A 17,186-nucleotide genomic window follows, 5' to 3' on the forward strand; every position below is an offset into this window, starting at 1 on the left:
ACACCTCAAATACATTTAAACTCAATTCCTGACATTTAATCCTAGTAAACATTCCCTGTCTTAGGTCAGTTAGGATCACCACTTTATTTTAAGAATTTGAAATGTCAGAATAATAGTTGAGAGAATGATTTATTTCAGCTTTTATTTCTTTCATCACATTCCCAGTGGATCAGAAGTTTACATACACTCAATTAGTATTTGGTAGCATTGCCTTTAAATTGTTTAACTTGGGTCAAACATTTCAGGTAGCCTTCCACAAGCTTCCCACAATAAGTTGGGTGAATTTTGGCCCATTCCTCCTGACAGAGCTGGTGTAACTGAGTCAGGTTTGTAGGCCTCTTTGCTCGCACACATTTTCAGTGGGTCAGAAGTTTACATACACTAAGTTGACTGTGCCTTTAAACAGCTTTTAAAATTCCAGAAAATGATGTCATGGCTTTAGAAGCTTCTGATAGGCTAATTGACATCATTTGAGTCACTTGGAGGTGTACCTGTGGATGTATTTCAAGGCCTACCTTCAAACTCAGTGCCTCTTTGCTTGACATCATGGGAAAATCAAAAGAAATCAGGCAGGACCTCAATTTTTTTTGTAGACCTCCACAAGTCTGGTTCATCCTTGGGAGCAATTTCCAAACGTCTGAAGGTACCACGTTCATCTGTACAAACAATAGTACGCAAGTATAAACACCATGGGACCACGCAGCCGTCATACCGCTCAGGAAGGAGACGCGTTCTGTCTTGATGTGGAATAGAGTTCTATGTAGTCATGGCTCTATGAGTACTGTGCGCCTCCCAGTCTGTTCTGGACTGGGGGATTGTGTATAGAAAATGATTGTGTTCCTAGCTCCAACAGTACGATCTAACAATTCCCAACAATCCAAACAAATCTATAAGTAAAAGAATGGTGGAATGTCTTGTGGGGTGTATATTGGTGTCTGAGCTGTGTGTTAGTAGTTTAAACAAACAGCTCAGTGGTTTCAGCATGTCAATACCTCTCACAAAGACAAGTAGTGATGCAGTCAATCTCTCCTCCACCCTGAGCCAGGAGAGATTGACATGCATATTATTGATGTTAACTCTCTGTGTACTGGGCCAGCCGTGCTGCTCTGTTCTGGGCCAACTAACTTCTATAACGGTATCAAGCACCTCCCGCTGATAGCCAAGTCTCAGTAAAACAGATTAGGTTACACTATCTCATATCTCTCTGGTAGGAAATCTGCACTCTAACTCTTACGTAGTTCACTGTCCAGAGACTGTACATTAGCAAGTATTATACTAGGAAGTGGAGGGTGGTTTGCTTAGTCTGACTACACCACCCTCTCTCCTTAGTCTGACTACACCACCCCCTCTCCTTAGTCTGACTACACCACCCCCTCTCCTTAGTCTGACTACACCACCCCCTCTCCTTAGTCTGACTACACCACCCCCTCTCCTTAGTCTGACTACAACACCCCCTCTCCTTAGTCTGACTACACCACCCCCTCTCCTTAGTCTGACTACACCACCCCCTCTCCTTAGTCTGACTACAACACCCCCTCTCCTTAGTCTGACTACAACACCCCCTCTCCTTAGTCTGACTACACCACCCCCTCTCCTTAGTCTGACTACACCACCCCCTCTCCTTAGTCTGACTACAACACCCCCTCTCCTTAGTCTGACTACAACACCCCCTCTCCTTAGTCTGACTACACCACCCTCTCTCCTTAGTCTGACTACACCACCCCCTCTCCTTAGTCTGACTACACCACCCCCTCTCCTTAGTCTGACTACACCACCCCCTCTCCTGTGATGAATGCGGGATCCAGGTCTGGTAAATCAGATGTGCTGCTCTGTGGTGTGTAATCCCCAATCTTATTTCCAGAGGTGCTTGTCGGTAATAGGAAATAATACTAGAAACGTTGAGCAAAAATCTTTGATACTCGTGTGTGTGTGGGAGTGGGGGGAGAGAGAGAAGGGTAGAGGTAGCCCTCAGTAGCAGTCAGTCAGCTCTAACCCAGGACAACAGCTGCTGCTCTGCTCATGGCTGCATGGGACAGCTGCTCTGCTCTAATGTCACACTGAAGGACTCTCAGCTTCAAGTCATTTTACAGTCGAGTTAAACACAGACATACATGTCATTTCCTGTTTAAAGGTCATTCCAACAGAATATGAGTTTCTTCATATTAATGTAGGCCTATTTTCACTTTTCAAAGATGAATGGATCTACAATTGAGTATATTCACCAGAATCTGATTCATTTGAATTGATTTATTATAGAATGTCCCTGTACAGAATCTGTCAATCTGTGCCATTTATATGTTTTCTTAACTGGCTCCTGGTGGTGAAACTAAATGTTATGTGTATTTGTCACCAGAATATTTCATTCATATCCTCACCGTGAAACGCTTACTTACGAGCCCTTAACAGAGCCGTTCAAGAAAGAGTTAAGAAAATATCTACCAAATAAAATATAATAAGTTACAAAATAACAATAACGAGGCTATATACAGGGGGTACCGGTAGGTTAGTCGAGGTAATTTGTACATGTAGGTAGGAGTGAAGTGACTATGCATAGATAATAAACAGCACGTAGCAGCAGTGTAAAAACAAATGGAGGGGGGGGGGGTTAATGTACTGGGCCGTACACACTACCCTGTGTAGCGCCTTACGGTCAGATGCCGAGCAGTTGCCATACCAGGCGGTGATGCAACCGGTCAGGATTCTCTCGATGTTACAGCTGTGGGGACCCATGCCAAATCTTTTCAGTCTCCTGAGGGGGAATAGGTTTTGTCGTGCCCTCTTCACGACTGTCTTGGTGTGTTTGGACCATGATAGTTTGCTGGTGAATTGGACACCAAGGAACTTGAAACTCTCGACCCGCTCCACTCCAGACTCGATGTTAATGGGGGCCTGTTCAGACCACCTTTTCCTGTAGTCCACGATCAGCTCCTTTGTCTTGCTCACATTGAGGGAGAGGTTGTTGTCTGACCTCCTCCCTATCAACAGTCTCATCGTAGGCCTCCCGAGTGGCACAGTGGTCTAAGGTACTGCATCGCAGTGCTTGCTGTGCCACTAGAGATTCTGGGTTCGAGTCCAGGCTCTGTCGCAGCCGGCCGCGACCGGGAGGCTCATGGGGCGGCGCACAATTGGCCCAGCATCGTCCAGGTTAGGGAGGGTTTGGCCGGCAGGGACATCCTTGTCTCATCGCGCACTAGCGACTCCTGTGGCGGGCCGGGCGCAGTGCGCGCTGACCAGGTCGCCAGGTGTACGGTGTTTCCGCCGACAGATTGGTGCGGCTGGCTTCCGGGTTGGATGGGCAGTGGGGCTTGGTTGGGTTGTGTTTCGGAGGACACATGGCTCTCAACCTTCGCCTCTCCCGAGTCCGTACGGGAGTTGCAGCGATGAGACAAGACTAACTACTACCAATTGGATACCACGAAATGAACAAGGGGGTGAAAAAAAACAAAAAGTGATAGGCCGGTGATCAGGCCTATCACTGTTGTGTCGTCAGCAAACTTAATGGTGGTGTTGGAGTCGTGTTTGGCCACGCAGTCCTGGGTGAACAGGGAGTACAGGAGGGGACTAAGTACACACACCTGAGGGGCTGCAGTGATGAGGATCAGCGTGGCAGATGTGTTGATACCTACCCTTACCACCTGGGCATCCTGGTAATCTGTCTGGCCCTGCGGTCTTGTGAATGTTGACCTGTTTAAAGGTCTTACTCACATCGGCTACAGAGAGCGTGATCCAGAACAGCTGACGCTCTCATGCATGGTTCAGTGTTGCTTGCGTCGAAGAGCGCACAGAAGTAATTTAGCTCGACTGGTAGTCCAGAGTTCCTCTAAACATAACAGGGGATCTTGTTTGTGTGAGAGAGAACCCAGTGGAGCGGGGCAACAAATACATACATATTGACTCATCACAACTCTGCAGCTGTATGCCTGGTCCCACGCACGCACAAACACAGCGGAGGTCTTAGTTTTCTATCCCGACAACTCTTCTCCTGTGACCGGCAACAGAAGATCCAGGGTCCAATGCTGACTTGCTGTGGTCGGTCTCTCAATCTGACATGTTTTTGGAAATGCATCTTAAACAACCTGAGAGACTTTACAGAGACCTTACAGTTATTATGAGAGATGCCAGCGGTCAAGAAGAAACACAGCCCCTTTACAGAGACCTTACAGTTATTATGAGAGATGCCAGCGGTCAAGAAGAAACACAGCCCCTTTACAGAGACCTTACAGTTATTATGAGAGATGACAGCGGTCAAGAAGAACCACAGCCCCTTTACAGAGACCTTACAGTTATTATGAGAGATGACAGCGGTCAAGAAGAAACACAGCCCCTTTACAGAGACCTTACAGTTATTATGAGAGATGCCAGCGGTCAAGAAGAAACACAGCCCCTTTACAGAGACCTTACAGTTATTATGAGAGATGACAGCGGTCAAGAAGAAACACAGCCCCACCAGACCATCTAGATTAGTTTTATTGGATACTCACAATGTTTTACACACGACACAAATAACTTGAGCCATTTTATATTGATCACAACACCAAGTGCTATTTAAATCACCTTACATCACATAGCTGTGAGGACACATGACATAATATACTGTAGCACGACCAGGAAATCAACATACAGCCAGAGTGGAGGAGAATAGACAGGTAAGAAACACCTTTTACACATCAACTCCTGACATAATTACCTGGATCAACTGTCCAGTTTTCATTGGACGATGTACATAGATACACACACACAGCCACACATACAGTACATATACTGGTATGCATGTATACCCCAGTACATGTATGCAAACCCAGACACAGAGTGGGTTCCATGCAGGGGTCAGGGGTCAGGGGTCAGAGATCAGCTCCTGGTGGCCACAGCCTGTTGCTGCTGCTGGTCAGACGACTGGAGCTGCTTCCCCAGGTACTCCCTGCAGAGGAGAAAATCAATAATCATTACTATAGTATTGACCAGGTACTCCCTGTAGAGGAGAAAATCAATAATCATTACTATAGTATTGACCAGGTATCCCTGTAGAGGAGAAAATCAATAATCATTACTATAGTATTGACCAGGTACTCCCTGTAGAGGAGAAAATCAATAATCATTACTATAGTATTGACCAGGTATCCCTGTAGAGGAGAAAATCAATAATCATTACTATAGTATTGACCAGGTACTCCCTGTAGAGGAGAAAATCAATAATCATTACTATAGTATTGACCAGGTACTCCCTGTAGAGGAGAAAATCAATAATCATTACTATAGTATTGACCAGGTACTCCCTGTAGAGAAAATCAATAATCATTACTATAGTATTGACCAGGTACTCCCTGTAGAGGAGAAAATCAATAATCATTACTATAGTATTGACCAGGTACTCCCTGCAGAGGAGAAAATCAATAATCCAGAATATATCATCCTTGGCCTCAAACCCATCGAACACCTTTGGTATGAATTGGAACGCCGACTGTGAGCCAGACCTAATCGCCCAACATCAGTGCCCGACCTCACTAATGCTCTTGTGGCTGAATGGAAGCAAGTCCCAGCAGCAATGTTCCAACATCTAGTGGAAAACCTTCCCAGAAGAGTGGAGGCTGTTATAGCAGCAATGTTCCAACATCTAGTGGAAAGCCTTCCCAGAAGAGTGGAGGCTGTTACAGCAGCAATGTTCCAACATCTAGTGGAAAGCCTTCCCAGAAGAGTGGAGGCTGTTATAGCAGCAATGTTCCAACATCTAGTGGAAAGCCTTCCCAGAAGAGTGGAGGCTGTTATAGCAGCAATGTTCCAACATCTAGTGGAAAACCTTCCCAGAAGAGTGGAGGCTGTTATAGCAGCAATGTTCCAACATCTAGTGGAAAGCCTTCCCAGAAGAGTGGAGGCTGTTATAGCAGCAATGTTCCAACATCTAGTGGAAAGCCTTCCCAGAAGAGTGGAGGCTGTTATAGCAGCAATGTTCCAACATCTAGTGGAAAGCCTTCCCAGAAGAGTGGAGGCTGTAATAGCAGCAATGTTCCAACATCTAGTGGAAAGCCTTCCCAGAAGAGTGGAGGCTGTTATAGCAGCAATGTTCCAACATCTAGTGGAAAGCCTTCCCAGAAGAGTGGAGGCTGTTATAGCAGCAATGTTCCAACATCTAGTGGAAAGCCTTCCCAGAAGAGTGGAGGCTGTTATAGCAGCAATGTTCCAACATCTAGTGGAAAGCCTTCCCAGAAGAGTGGAGGCTGTTATAGCAGCAATGTTCCAACATCTAGTGGAAAGCCTTCCCAGAAGAGTGGAGGCTGTAATAGCAGCAATGTTCCAACATCTAGTGGAAAGCCTTCCCAGAAGAGTGGAGGCTGTTATAGCAGCAATGTTCCAACATCTAGTGGAAAGCCTTCCCAGAAGAGTGGAGGCTGTTATAGCAGCAATGTTCCAACATCTAGTGGAAAGCCTTCCCAGAAGAGTGGAGGCTGTTATAGCAGCAATGTTCCAACATCTAGTGGAAAGCCTTCCCAGAAGAGTGGAGGCTGTTATAGCAGCAATGTTCCAACATCTAGTGGAAAGCCTTCCCAGAAGAGTGGAGGCTGTTATAGCAGCAATGTTCCAACATCTAGTGGAAAGCCTTCCCAGAAGAGTGGAGGCTGTTATAGCAGCAATGTTCCAACATCTAGTGTAAAGCCTTCCCAGAAGAGTGGAGGCTGTTATAGCAGCAATGTTCCAACATCTAGTGGAAAGCCTTCCCAGAAGAGTGGAGGCTGTTATAGCAGCAATGTTCCAACATCTAGTGGAAAGCCTTCCCAGAAGAGTGGAGGCTGTTATAGCAGCAATGTTCCAACATCTAGTGGAAAGCCTTCCCAGAAAAGTGGAGGCTGTTATAGCAGCAATGTTCCAACATCTAGTGGAAAGCCTTCCCAGAAGAGTGGAGGCTGTTATAGCAGCAATGTTCCAACATCTAGTGGAAAGCCTTCCCAGAAGAGTGGAGGCTGTTATAGCAGCAATGTTCCAACATCTAGTGGAAAGCCTTCCCAGAAGAGTGGAGAATGTTATAGCAGCAATGTTCCAACATCTAGTGGAAAGCCTTCCCAGAAGAGTGGAGGCTGTTATAGCAGCAATGTTCCAACATCTAGTGGAAAGCCTTCCCAGAAGAGTGGAGGCTGTTATAGCAGCAATGTTCCAACATCTAGTGGAAAGCCTTCCCAGAAGAGTGGAGGCTGTTATAGCAGCAATGTTCCAACATCTAGTGGAAAGCCTTTCCTGAAGAGTGGAGGCTGTTATAGCAGCAATGTTCCAACATCTAGTGGAAAGCCTTCCCAGAAGAGTGGAGGCTGTTATAGCAGCAATGTTCCAACATCTAGTGGAAAGCCTTTCCTGAAGAGTGGAGGCTGTTATAGCAGCAATGTTCCAACATCTAGTGGAAAGCCTTCCCAGAAGAGTGGAGGCTGTTATAGCAGCAATGTTCCAACATCTAGTGGAAAGCCTTCCCAGAAGAGTGGGGGCTGTTATAGCAGCAATGTTCCAACATCTAGTGGAAAGCCTTCCCAGAAGAGTGGAGGCTGTTATAGCAGCAATGTTCCAACATCTAGTGGAAAGCCTTCCCAGAAGAGTGGAGGCTGTTATAGCAGCAATGTTCCAACATCTAGTGGAAAGCCTTCCCAGAAGAGTGGAGGCTGTTATAGCAGCAATGTTCCAACATCTAGTGGAAAGCCTTCCCAGAAGAGTGGAGGCTGTTATAGCAGCAATGTTCCAACATCTAGTGGAAAGCCTTCCCAGAAGAGTGGAGGCTGTAATAGCAGCAATGTTCCAACATCTAGTGGAAAGCCTTTCCAGAAGAGTGGAGGCTGTTATAGCAGCAATGTTCCAACATCTAGTGGAAAGCCTTCCCAGAAGAGTGGAGGCTGTTATAGCAGCAATGTTCCAACATCTAGTGGAAAGCCTTCCCAGAAGAGTGGAGGCTGTTATAGCAGCAATGTTCCAACATCTAGTGGAAAGCCTTTCCTGAAGAGTGGAGGCTGTTATAGCAGCAATGTTCCAACATCTAGTGGAAAGCCTTCCCAGAAGAGTGGAGGCTGTTATAGCAGCAATGTTCCAACATCTAGTGGAAAGCCTTTCCTGAAGAGTGGAGGCTGTTATAGCAGCAATGTTCCAACATCTAGTGGAAAGCCTTCCCAGAAGAGTGGAGGCTGTTATAGCAGCAATGTTCCAACATCTAGTGGAAAGCCTTTCCTGAAGAGTGGAGGCTGTTATAGCAGCAATGTTCCAACATCTAGTGGAAAGCCTTCCCAGAAGAGTGGAGGCTGTTATAGCAGCAATGTTCCAACATCTAGTGGAAAGCCTTCCCAGAAGAGTGGAGAATGTTATAGCAGCAATGTTCCAACATCTAGTGGAAAGCCTTCCCAGAAGAGTGGAGGCTGTTATAGCAGCAATGTTCCAACATCTAGTGGAAAGCCTTCCCAGAAGAGTGGAGGCTGTTATAGCAGCAATGTTCCAACATCTAGTGGAAAGCCTTCCCAGAAGAGTGGAGGCTGTTATAGCAGCAATGTTCCAACATCTAGTGGAAAGCCTTCCCAGAAGAGTGGAGAATGTTATAGCAGCAATGTTCCAACATCTAGTGGAAAGCCTTCCCAGAAGAGTGGAGGCTGTTATAGCAGCAATGTTCCAACATCTAGTGGAAAGCCTTCCCAGAAGATGGGAGGCTGTTATAGCAGCAATGTTCCAACATCTAGTGGAAAGCCTTCCCAGAAGAGTGGAGGCTGTTATAGCAGCAATGTTCCAACATCTAGTGGAAAGCCTTCCCAGAAGAGTGGAGGCTGTTATAGCAGCAATGTTCCAACATCTAGTGGAAAGCCTTCCCAGAAGAGTGGAGGCTGTAATAGCAGCAATGTTCCAACATCTAGTGGAAAGCCTTTCCAGAAGAGTGGAGGCTGTTATAGCAGCAATGTTCCAACATCTAGTGGAAAGCCTTCCCAGAAGAGTGGAGGCTGTTATAGCAGCAATGTTCCAACATCTAGTGGAAAGCCTTCCCAGAAGAGTGGAGGCTGTTATAGCAGCAATGTTCCAACATCTAGTGGAAAGCCTTCCCAGAAGAGTGGAGGCTGTTATAGCAGCAATGTTCCAACATCTAGTGGAAAGCCTTTCCTGAAGAGTGGAGGCTGTTATAGCAGCAATGTTCCAACATCTAGTGGAAAGCCTTCCCAGAAGAGTGGAGGCTGTTATAGCAGCAATGTTCCAACATCTAGTGGAAAGCCTTTCCTGAAGAGTGGAGGCTGTTATAGCAGCAATGTTCCAACATCTAGTGGAAAGCCTTCCCAGAAGAGTGGAGGCTGTTATAGCAGCAATGTTCCAACATCTAGTGGAAAGCCTTCCCAGAAGAGTGGAGAATGTTATAGCAGCAATGTTCCAACATCTAGTGGAAAGCCTTCCCAGAAGAGTGGAGGCTGTTATAGCAGCAATGTTCCAACATCTAGTGGAAAGCCTTCCCAGAAGAGTGGAGGCTGTTATAGCAGCAATGTTCCAACATCTAGTGGAAAGCCTTCCCAGAAGAGTGGAGGCTGTTATAGCAGCAATGTTCCAACATCTAGTGGAAAGCCTTCCCAGAAGAGTGGAGGCTGTTATAGCAGCAATGTTCCAACATCTAGTGGAAAGCCTTCCCAGAAGAGTGGGGGCTATTATAGCAGCAATGTTCCAACATCTAGTGGAAAGCCTTCCCAGAAGAGTGGAGGCTGTTATAGCAGCAATGTTCCAACATCTAGTGGAAAGCCTTCCCAGAAGAGTGGAGGCTGTTATAGCAGCAATGTTCCAACATCTAGTGGAAAGCCTTCCCAGAAGAGTGGAGGCTGTTATAGCAGCAATGTTCCAACATCTAGTGGAAAGCCTTCCCAGAAGAGTGGAGGCTGTTATAGCAGCAATGTTCCAACATCTAGTGGAAAGCCTTCCCAGAAGATGGGAGGCTGTTATAGCAGCAATGTTCCAACATCTAGTGGAAAGCCTTCCCAGAAGAGTGGAGGCTGTTATAGCAGCAATGTTCCAACATCTAGTGGAAAGCCTTCCCAGAAGAGTGGAGGCTGTTATAGCAGCAATGTTCCAACATCTAGTGGAAAGCCTTCCCAGAAGAGTGGAGGCTGTAATAGCAGCAATGTTCCAACATCTAGTGGAAAGCCTTTCCAGAAGAGTGGAGGCTGTTATAGCAGCAATGTTCCAACATCTAGTGGAAAGCCTTTCCTGAAGAGTGGAGGCTGTTATAGCAGCAATGTTCCAACATCTAGTGGAAAGCCTTCCCAGAAGAGTGGAGGCTGTTATAGCAGCAATGTTCCAACATCTAGTGGAAAGCCTTCCCAGAAGAGTGGAGGCTGTTATAGCAGCAATGTTCCAACATCTAGTGGAAAGCCTTCCCAGAAGAGTGGGGGCTGTTATAGCAGCAATGTTCCAACATCTAGTGGAAAGCCTTCCCAGAAGAGTGGAGGCTGTTATAGCAGCAATGTTCCAACATCTAGTGGAAAGCCTTCCCAGAAGAGTGGAGGCTGTTATAGCAGCAATGTTCCAACATCTAGTGGAAAGCCTTCCCAGAAGAGTGGAGGCTGTTATAGCAGCAATGTTCCAACATCTAGTGGAAAGCCTTCCCAGAAGAGTGGAGGCTGTTATAGCAGCAATGTTCCAACATCTAGTGGAAAGCCTTCCCAGAAGAGTGGAGGCTGTTATAGCAGCAATGTTCCAACATCTAGTGGAAAGCCTTCCCAGAAGAGTGGAGGCTGTTATAGCAGCAATGTTCCAACATCTAGTGGAAAGCCTTCCCAGAAGAGTGGAGGCTGTTATAGCAGCAATGTTCCAACATCTAGTGGAAAGCCTTCCCAGAAGAGTGGAGGCTGTTATAGCAGCAATGTTCCAACATCTAGTGGAAAGCCTTCCCAGAAGAGTGGAGGCTGTTATAGCAGCAATGTTCCAACATCTAGTGGAAAGCCTTCCCAGAAGAGTGGGGGCTGTTATAGCAGCAATGTTCCAACATCTAGTGGAAAGCCTTCCCAGAAGAGTGGAGGCTGTTATAGCAGCAATGTTCCAACATCTAGTGGAAAGCCTTCCCAGAAGAGTGGAGGCTGTTATAGCAGCAATGTTCCAACATCTAGTGGAAAGCCTTCCCAGAAGAGTGGAGGCTGTTATAGCAGCAATGTTCCAACATCTAGTGGAAAGCCTTCCCAGAAGAGTGGAGGCTGTTATAGCATCAAAGGGGAGACCAACTACATATTAATGCCCATAATTTTGGAATGAGATGTTCGACGAGCAGGTGTCCACATACTTTTGGTCATGTAGAGTATTTAACCCCTTGTTTTTGGCACTCAACAGTCTAGGCCCACCCTGAACAGTCTAGGCCCACCCTGAACAGTCTAGGCCCACCCTGAAAACTCTAGGCCCACCCTGAACAGTCTAGGCCCACACTGAAACAGGGGAGAGGGAGGGGTTTTACTAAACTACAGTGCCTTCGGAAAAGTATTCAGACCCCTTCGCTTTATCCACAAGTTGTTAGGTTACAGCCGTATTCAAAACTGTATTACATAGTTTTTCCCCTCATCAATCTACACACAATACCCCATAATGACAAAGCACAATTTATTTATTTTTTACAATTGTTAAAATATTACGTTTACATAAGTTCAGACCCTTTACTTAGTACTTTGTTGAACAACCTTTGGCAGCGATTACAGCCTCGAGTCTTCTTAGGTATGACGCTACAAGCTTGACACACCTGTATTTGGGGAGTTTCTCCCATTCTTCTCTGCAGATCCTCTCAAGCTCTGTCAGGTTGGATGGGGAGCGTCTCTGCACAGCTATTTTCAGGTCTCCAGAGATGTTTGACCGGGTTCAAGTCCGGGCTCTGGCTGGGCCACTCAAGGACATTCAGAGACTTGTACTGAAGCCACTCCTGCATTGTCTTGGCTGTGTGCGTTGTCCTGTTGGAAGGTGAACCTTCACCCCAGCCTGAGGTACTGAACACTCTGGAGAAGGTTTTCATCAAGGATCTCTCTGTACTTTGCTCTGTTCATCTTTGCCTCGACCCTGACGAGTCTCCCAGTTCCTGCCTCTGAAAAAACATCCCCACAGCATGATGCTGCCACCACCATGCTTCACCGTAGGGATGGTGCCAGGTTTCCTCCAGACGTGACGCTTGGCATTCAGGCCAAAGAGTTCAATCTTGGTTTCATCAGACCAGAGAATCTTGTTTCTCATGGTTTGAGAGTCCTTTAGGTGCCTTTTGGCAAACTCTAAGCGGGTTGTCATGTCCCTTTTACTGAGGAGTGGCTTCCGTCTGGCCACTCTACCATAAAGGACTGATTGGTGGAGTACTGTAGAGATGGTTGTCCTTCTGGAAGGTTCTCCCATCTCCACATTTGGTACAATTTCTGAGAATCTGTTTTGCTTTGTCATTATGGGGTATTGTGTGTAGATTGCTGAGATGTAAAAAAATTTTTTAATCCATTTTAGAATAAGGCTGTAACTAAATGTGGAGAAAGTCAAGGAGTCTGAATACTTTCACAAGGCACTGTATATAGTGAACGTGTTTTAAACCAACAGGCTCATATATACAGTACCAGTCAAACGTCTGGACACACATACTCATTGCAGGGTTTTTCTTTATTTCTACATTGTAGAATAATAGTGAAGACATCACAACTATGAAATAACACATATGGAATCATGTGGTAACCAAAAAAGGGTTAAACAAATCAAAATATATTTTCTATATTTCAGATTCTTCAGAGTAGCCACCCTTTGCCTTGACAGCATTGCACACTCTTGGCATTCTCTCAACCAGTTCCATGAGGTAGTCACCTGGAATGCATTTCAATTAAAAGGTGTTCCTTGCTAAAAGTTAATTTGTGGAATTTCTTCCCTTCTTAATGCGTTTCAGCCAATGAGTTGTGTTGTGATAAGGTAGGGGTGGTATAGAGAAGATAGCTTTGGTGAAAGACCAAGTCCATATTATTGCAAGAACAGCTCAAATAAGCAAAGAGAAACAACAGCCCATCATTACTTTAAAACATGCATTGCTTGCTGTTTGGAGTTTCAGGCTGGGTTTCTGTACAGCACTTTGTGACATCGGCTGATGAAAAAGGGCTTTATAAATACATTTGACTTATCAGTCAATTCAGAAAATGTCAAGAACTTTGAAAGTTTCTTCAAGTGCAGTCGCGTCAAGAGCTATGATGAAACTGGCTCTCATGAGTACTCCCACAGGAAAGGAAGACCCAGAGTCACCTCTTCTGCAGAGGATAAGTTCATTAGAGTTACCAGCCACAGGAAAGGAAGACCCAGAGTTACCTCTGCTGCAGAGGATAAGTTCATTAGAGTTACCAGCCTCAGGAAAGGAAGACCCAGAGTTACCTCTGCTGCAGAGGATAAGTTCATTAGAGTTACCAGCCTCAGGAAAGGAAGACCCAGAGTTACCTCTGCTGCAGAGGATAAGTTCATTAGTTTCCAGCCTCAGAAATTGCAGCCCAAATAAATGCTCCAGTGTTCAAGTAACAGACACATTTCAACATCAACTGTTCAGAGGAGACTGTATGAATCAGGCCTTCATGGTCAAATTGCTGCAAAGAAACCACTACTAAAGGACACCAATGAGAAGAAGAGACTTGCTTGGGCCAAGAAACACAAGCAATTGACATTAGACCGGTGGAAATCTGTCCTTTGCTCTGATGAGTCCAAATTTGCGATTTTTGGCTCCAACAGCCGTGTCTTTCTGTGACGCAGAGTAGGTGAACGGATTCACCGCATGTGTGGTTCCCACCGTGAAGCATGGAGGAGGTGGTGTGATTTACTGGTGACACTGTTGGTGATTTACTTAGAATTCAAGGCACACTTAACCAGCATGGCTACCACAGCATTCTGCAGCGATACTCCATCCCATCTGGTTTGGGCTTCGTGGGACTATCATTTGTTCTTCAGCAGGACAATGACTCAACACACCTCCAGGCTGTGTAAGGGCTATTTGACCAAGAAGGAGAGTGATGGAGTGCTGCATCAGATGGCCTGGCCTCCACAATCACCCAACCTCAACCCAAGTGAGATGGTTTGGGATGAGTTGGATCGCAGAGTGAAGGAAAAGCAGCCAACAAGTGCTCAGCATATGTGGGAACTCCTTCAAGACTGTTGGAAAAGCATTCTAGGTGAAGCTGGTTGAGAGAATGCCAAGACTGTGCAAAGCTGTCACATATGTGTTTAACACTTTTTTGTTTACTACATGATTCCATGTGTTATTTCATAGTTTTGAGGTCTTTATTTTTATTATTTTCTACATTGTAGAATAATAGTAAAGAAAAACCCTTGAATGAGTTGGTGTGTCCAAACTTTTGACTGGTACTGTATCTACACTACTGTTCAAAAGTTTGGGGTCACTTAGAAATGTCCTTGTTTTACAAGTACATTAGAGTGTCTAGTTTGAGAAACAGACGCCTCGCCAGTCCTCACACCCGGCCGTGATTGGGAGTCCCATAGGGCGGCGCACAATTGGCCCAGCGTCGTCTGGGTTTTGCCGGGGTAGGCAGTCATTTAAACTAGTACCTAGCAGTAGTACATACCAGTTGTGGACCATGAGTTTAAACTAGCACCTAGCAGTAGTACGTACCAGTTGTGGACCATGAGTTTAAACTAGTACCTAGCAGTAGTACGTACCAGTTGTGGACCATGAGTTTAAACTAGTACCTAGCAGTAGTACGTACCAGTTGTGGACCATGAGTTTAAACTAGTACCTAGCAGTAGTACGTACCAGTTGTGGACCATGAGTTTAAACTAGTACCTAGCAGTAGTACGTACCAGTTGTGGACCATGAGTTTAAACTAGTACCTAGCAGTAGTACGTACCAGCTGTGGACCATGAGTTTAAACTAGTACCTAGCAGTAGTACGTACCAGTTGTGGACCATGAGTTTAAACTAGTACCTAGCAGTAGTGGACCATGAGTTTAAACTAGTACCTAGCAGCAGTACGTACCAGTTGTGGACCATGAGTTTAAACTAGTACCTAGCAGTAGTACGTACCAGTTGTGGACCATGAGTTTAAACTAGTACCTAGCAGTAGTACGTACCAGTTGTGGACCATGAGTTTAAACTAGTACCTAGCAGTAGTACGTACCAGCTGTGGACCATGAGTTTAAACTAGTACCTAGCAGTAGTACGTACCAGTTGTGGACCATGAGTTTAAACTAGTACCTAGCAGTAGTACGTACCAGTTGTGGACCATGAGTTTAAACTAGTACCTAGCAGTAGTACGTACCAGTTGTGGACCGTGAGTTTAAACTAGTACCTAGCAGTAGTGGACCATGAGTTTAAACTAGTATCTAGCAGTAGTACGTACCAGTTGCGGACCATGAGTTTAAACTAGTACCTAGCAGTAGTACGTACCAGTTGTGGACCATGAGTTTAAACTAGTACCTAGCAGTAGTACGTACCAGTTGCGGACCATGAGTTTAAACTAGTACCTAGCAGTAGTACGTACCAGCTGTGGACCATGAGTTTAAACTAGTACCTAGCAGTAGTACGTACCAGTTGTGGACCATGAGTTTAAACTAGTACCTAGCAGTAGTACGTACCAGTTGTGGACCATGAGTTTAAACTAGTACCTAGCAGTAGTACGTACCAGTTGTGGACCATGAGTTTAAACTAGTACCTAGCAGTAGTACGTACCAGTTGTGGACCATGAGTTTAAACTAGTACCTAGCAGTAGTACGTACCAGTTGTGGACCATGAGTTTAAACTAGTACCTAGCAGTAGTACGTACCAGTTGTGGACCGTGAGTTTAAACTAGTACCTAGCAGCAGTACGTACCAGTTGTGGACCGTGAGTTTAAACTAGTACCTAGCAGTAGTACGTACCAGTTGTGGACCATGAGTTTAAACTAGTACCTAGCAGCAGTACGTACCAGTTGTGGACCATGAGTTTAAACTAGTACCTAGCAGTAGTACGTACCAGTTGTGGACCATGAGTTTAAACTAGTACCTAGCAGTAGTACGTACCAGTTGTGGACCATGAGTTTAAACTAGTACCTAGCAGTAGTACGTACCAGTTGTGGACCATGAGTTTAAACTAGTACGTAGCAGTAGTACGTACCAGTTGTGGACCATGAGTTTAAACTAGTATCTAGCAGTAGTACGTACCAGTTGTGGACCATGAGTTTAAACTAGTACCTAGCAGTAGTACGTACCAGTTGTGGACCATGAGTTTAAACTAGTACCTAGCAGTAGTACGTACCAGCTGTGGACCATGAGTTTAAACTAGTACCTAGCAGTAGTACGTACCAGTTGTGGACCATGAGTTTAAACTAGTACCTAGCAGTAGTACGTACCAGTTGTGGACCATGAGTTTAAACTAGTATCTAGCAGTAGTACGTACCAGTTGTGGACCATGAGTTTAAACTAGTACCTAGCAGTAGTACGTACCAGTTGTGGACCATGAGTTTAAACTAGTACCTAGCAGTAGTACGTACCAGTTGTGGACCATGAGTTTAAACTAGTACCTAGCAGTAGTACGTAGCAGTTGTGGACCATGAGTTTAAACTAGTACCTAGCAGTAGTACGTACCAGTTGTGGACCATGAGTTTAAACTAGTACCTAGCAGTAGTACGTACCAGTTGTGGACCATGAGTTTAAACTAGTACCTAGCAGTAGTACGTACCAGTTGTGGACCATGAGTTTAAACTAGTACCTAGCAGTAGTACGTACCAGTTGTGGACCATGAGTTTAAACTAGTACCTAGCAGTAGTACGTACCAGTTGTGGACCATGAGTTTAAACTAGTACCTAGCAGTAGTACGTACCAGTTGTGGACCATGAGTTTAAACTAGTACCTAGCAGTAGTACGTACCAGTTGTGGACCATGAGTTTAAACTAGTACCTAGCAGTAGTACGTACCAGCTGTGGACCATGAGTTTAAACTAGTACCTAGCAGCAGTACGTACCAGTTGTGGACCATGAGTTTAAACTAGTACCTAGCAGTAGTACGTACCAGTTGTGGACCATGAGTTTAAACTAGTATCTAGCAGTAGTACGTACCAGTTGTGGACCATGAGTTTCTGCACGGCCAGCAGGGCGTTGTAGCGGACCAGCTGATCTTCATGGTGCATGTGGTTCATCACCAGCTGTTTACCTCCAAGCTGCTCGATCACCCTGACACAGAGATAAACCCTGGTTAGACCCACACAGAGATAAACCCTGGTTAGACCCACACAGAGATAAA

The 17,186-nt window shown here is 45.5% G+C and overlaps 1 long non-coding RNA gene across 1 annotated transcript; it reads right to left on the reverse strand.

The window, feature by feature from the left end:
* Positions 1 to 4,449: 4,449 nt before the first annotated feature.
* Positions 4,450 to 17,129, reverse strand: LOC120036326. The gene is made up of 2 exons (XR_005474467.1): positions 17,003 to 17,129; positions 4,450 to 4,918 (listed from the first exon to the last, which is right to left on the reverse strand). It is a non-coding gene; the product is annotated as an uncharacterized LOC120036326 (long non-coding RNA).
* Between the last annotated feature and the right edge of the window lie 57 nt (positions 17,130 to 17,186).

The sequence above is a fragment of the Salvelinus namaycush genome, unplaced genomic scaffold (genome assembly GCF_016432855.1).
Source record: "Salvelinus namaycush isolate Seneca unplaced genomic scaffold, SaNama_1.0 Scaffold1306, whole genome shotgun sequence".
NCBI classification, from domain to species: domain Eukaryota; kingdom Metazoa; phylum Chordata; class Actinopteri; order Salmoniformes; family Salmonidae; genus Salvelinus; species Salvelinus namaycush.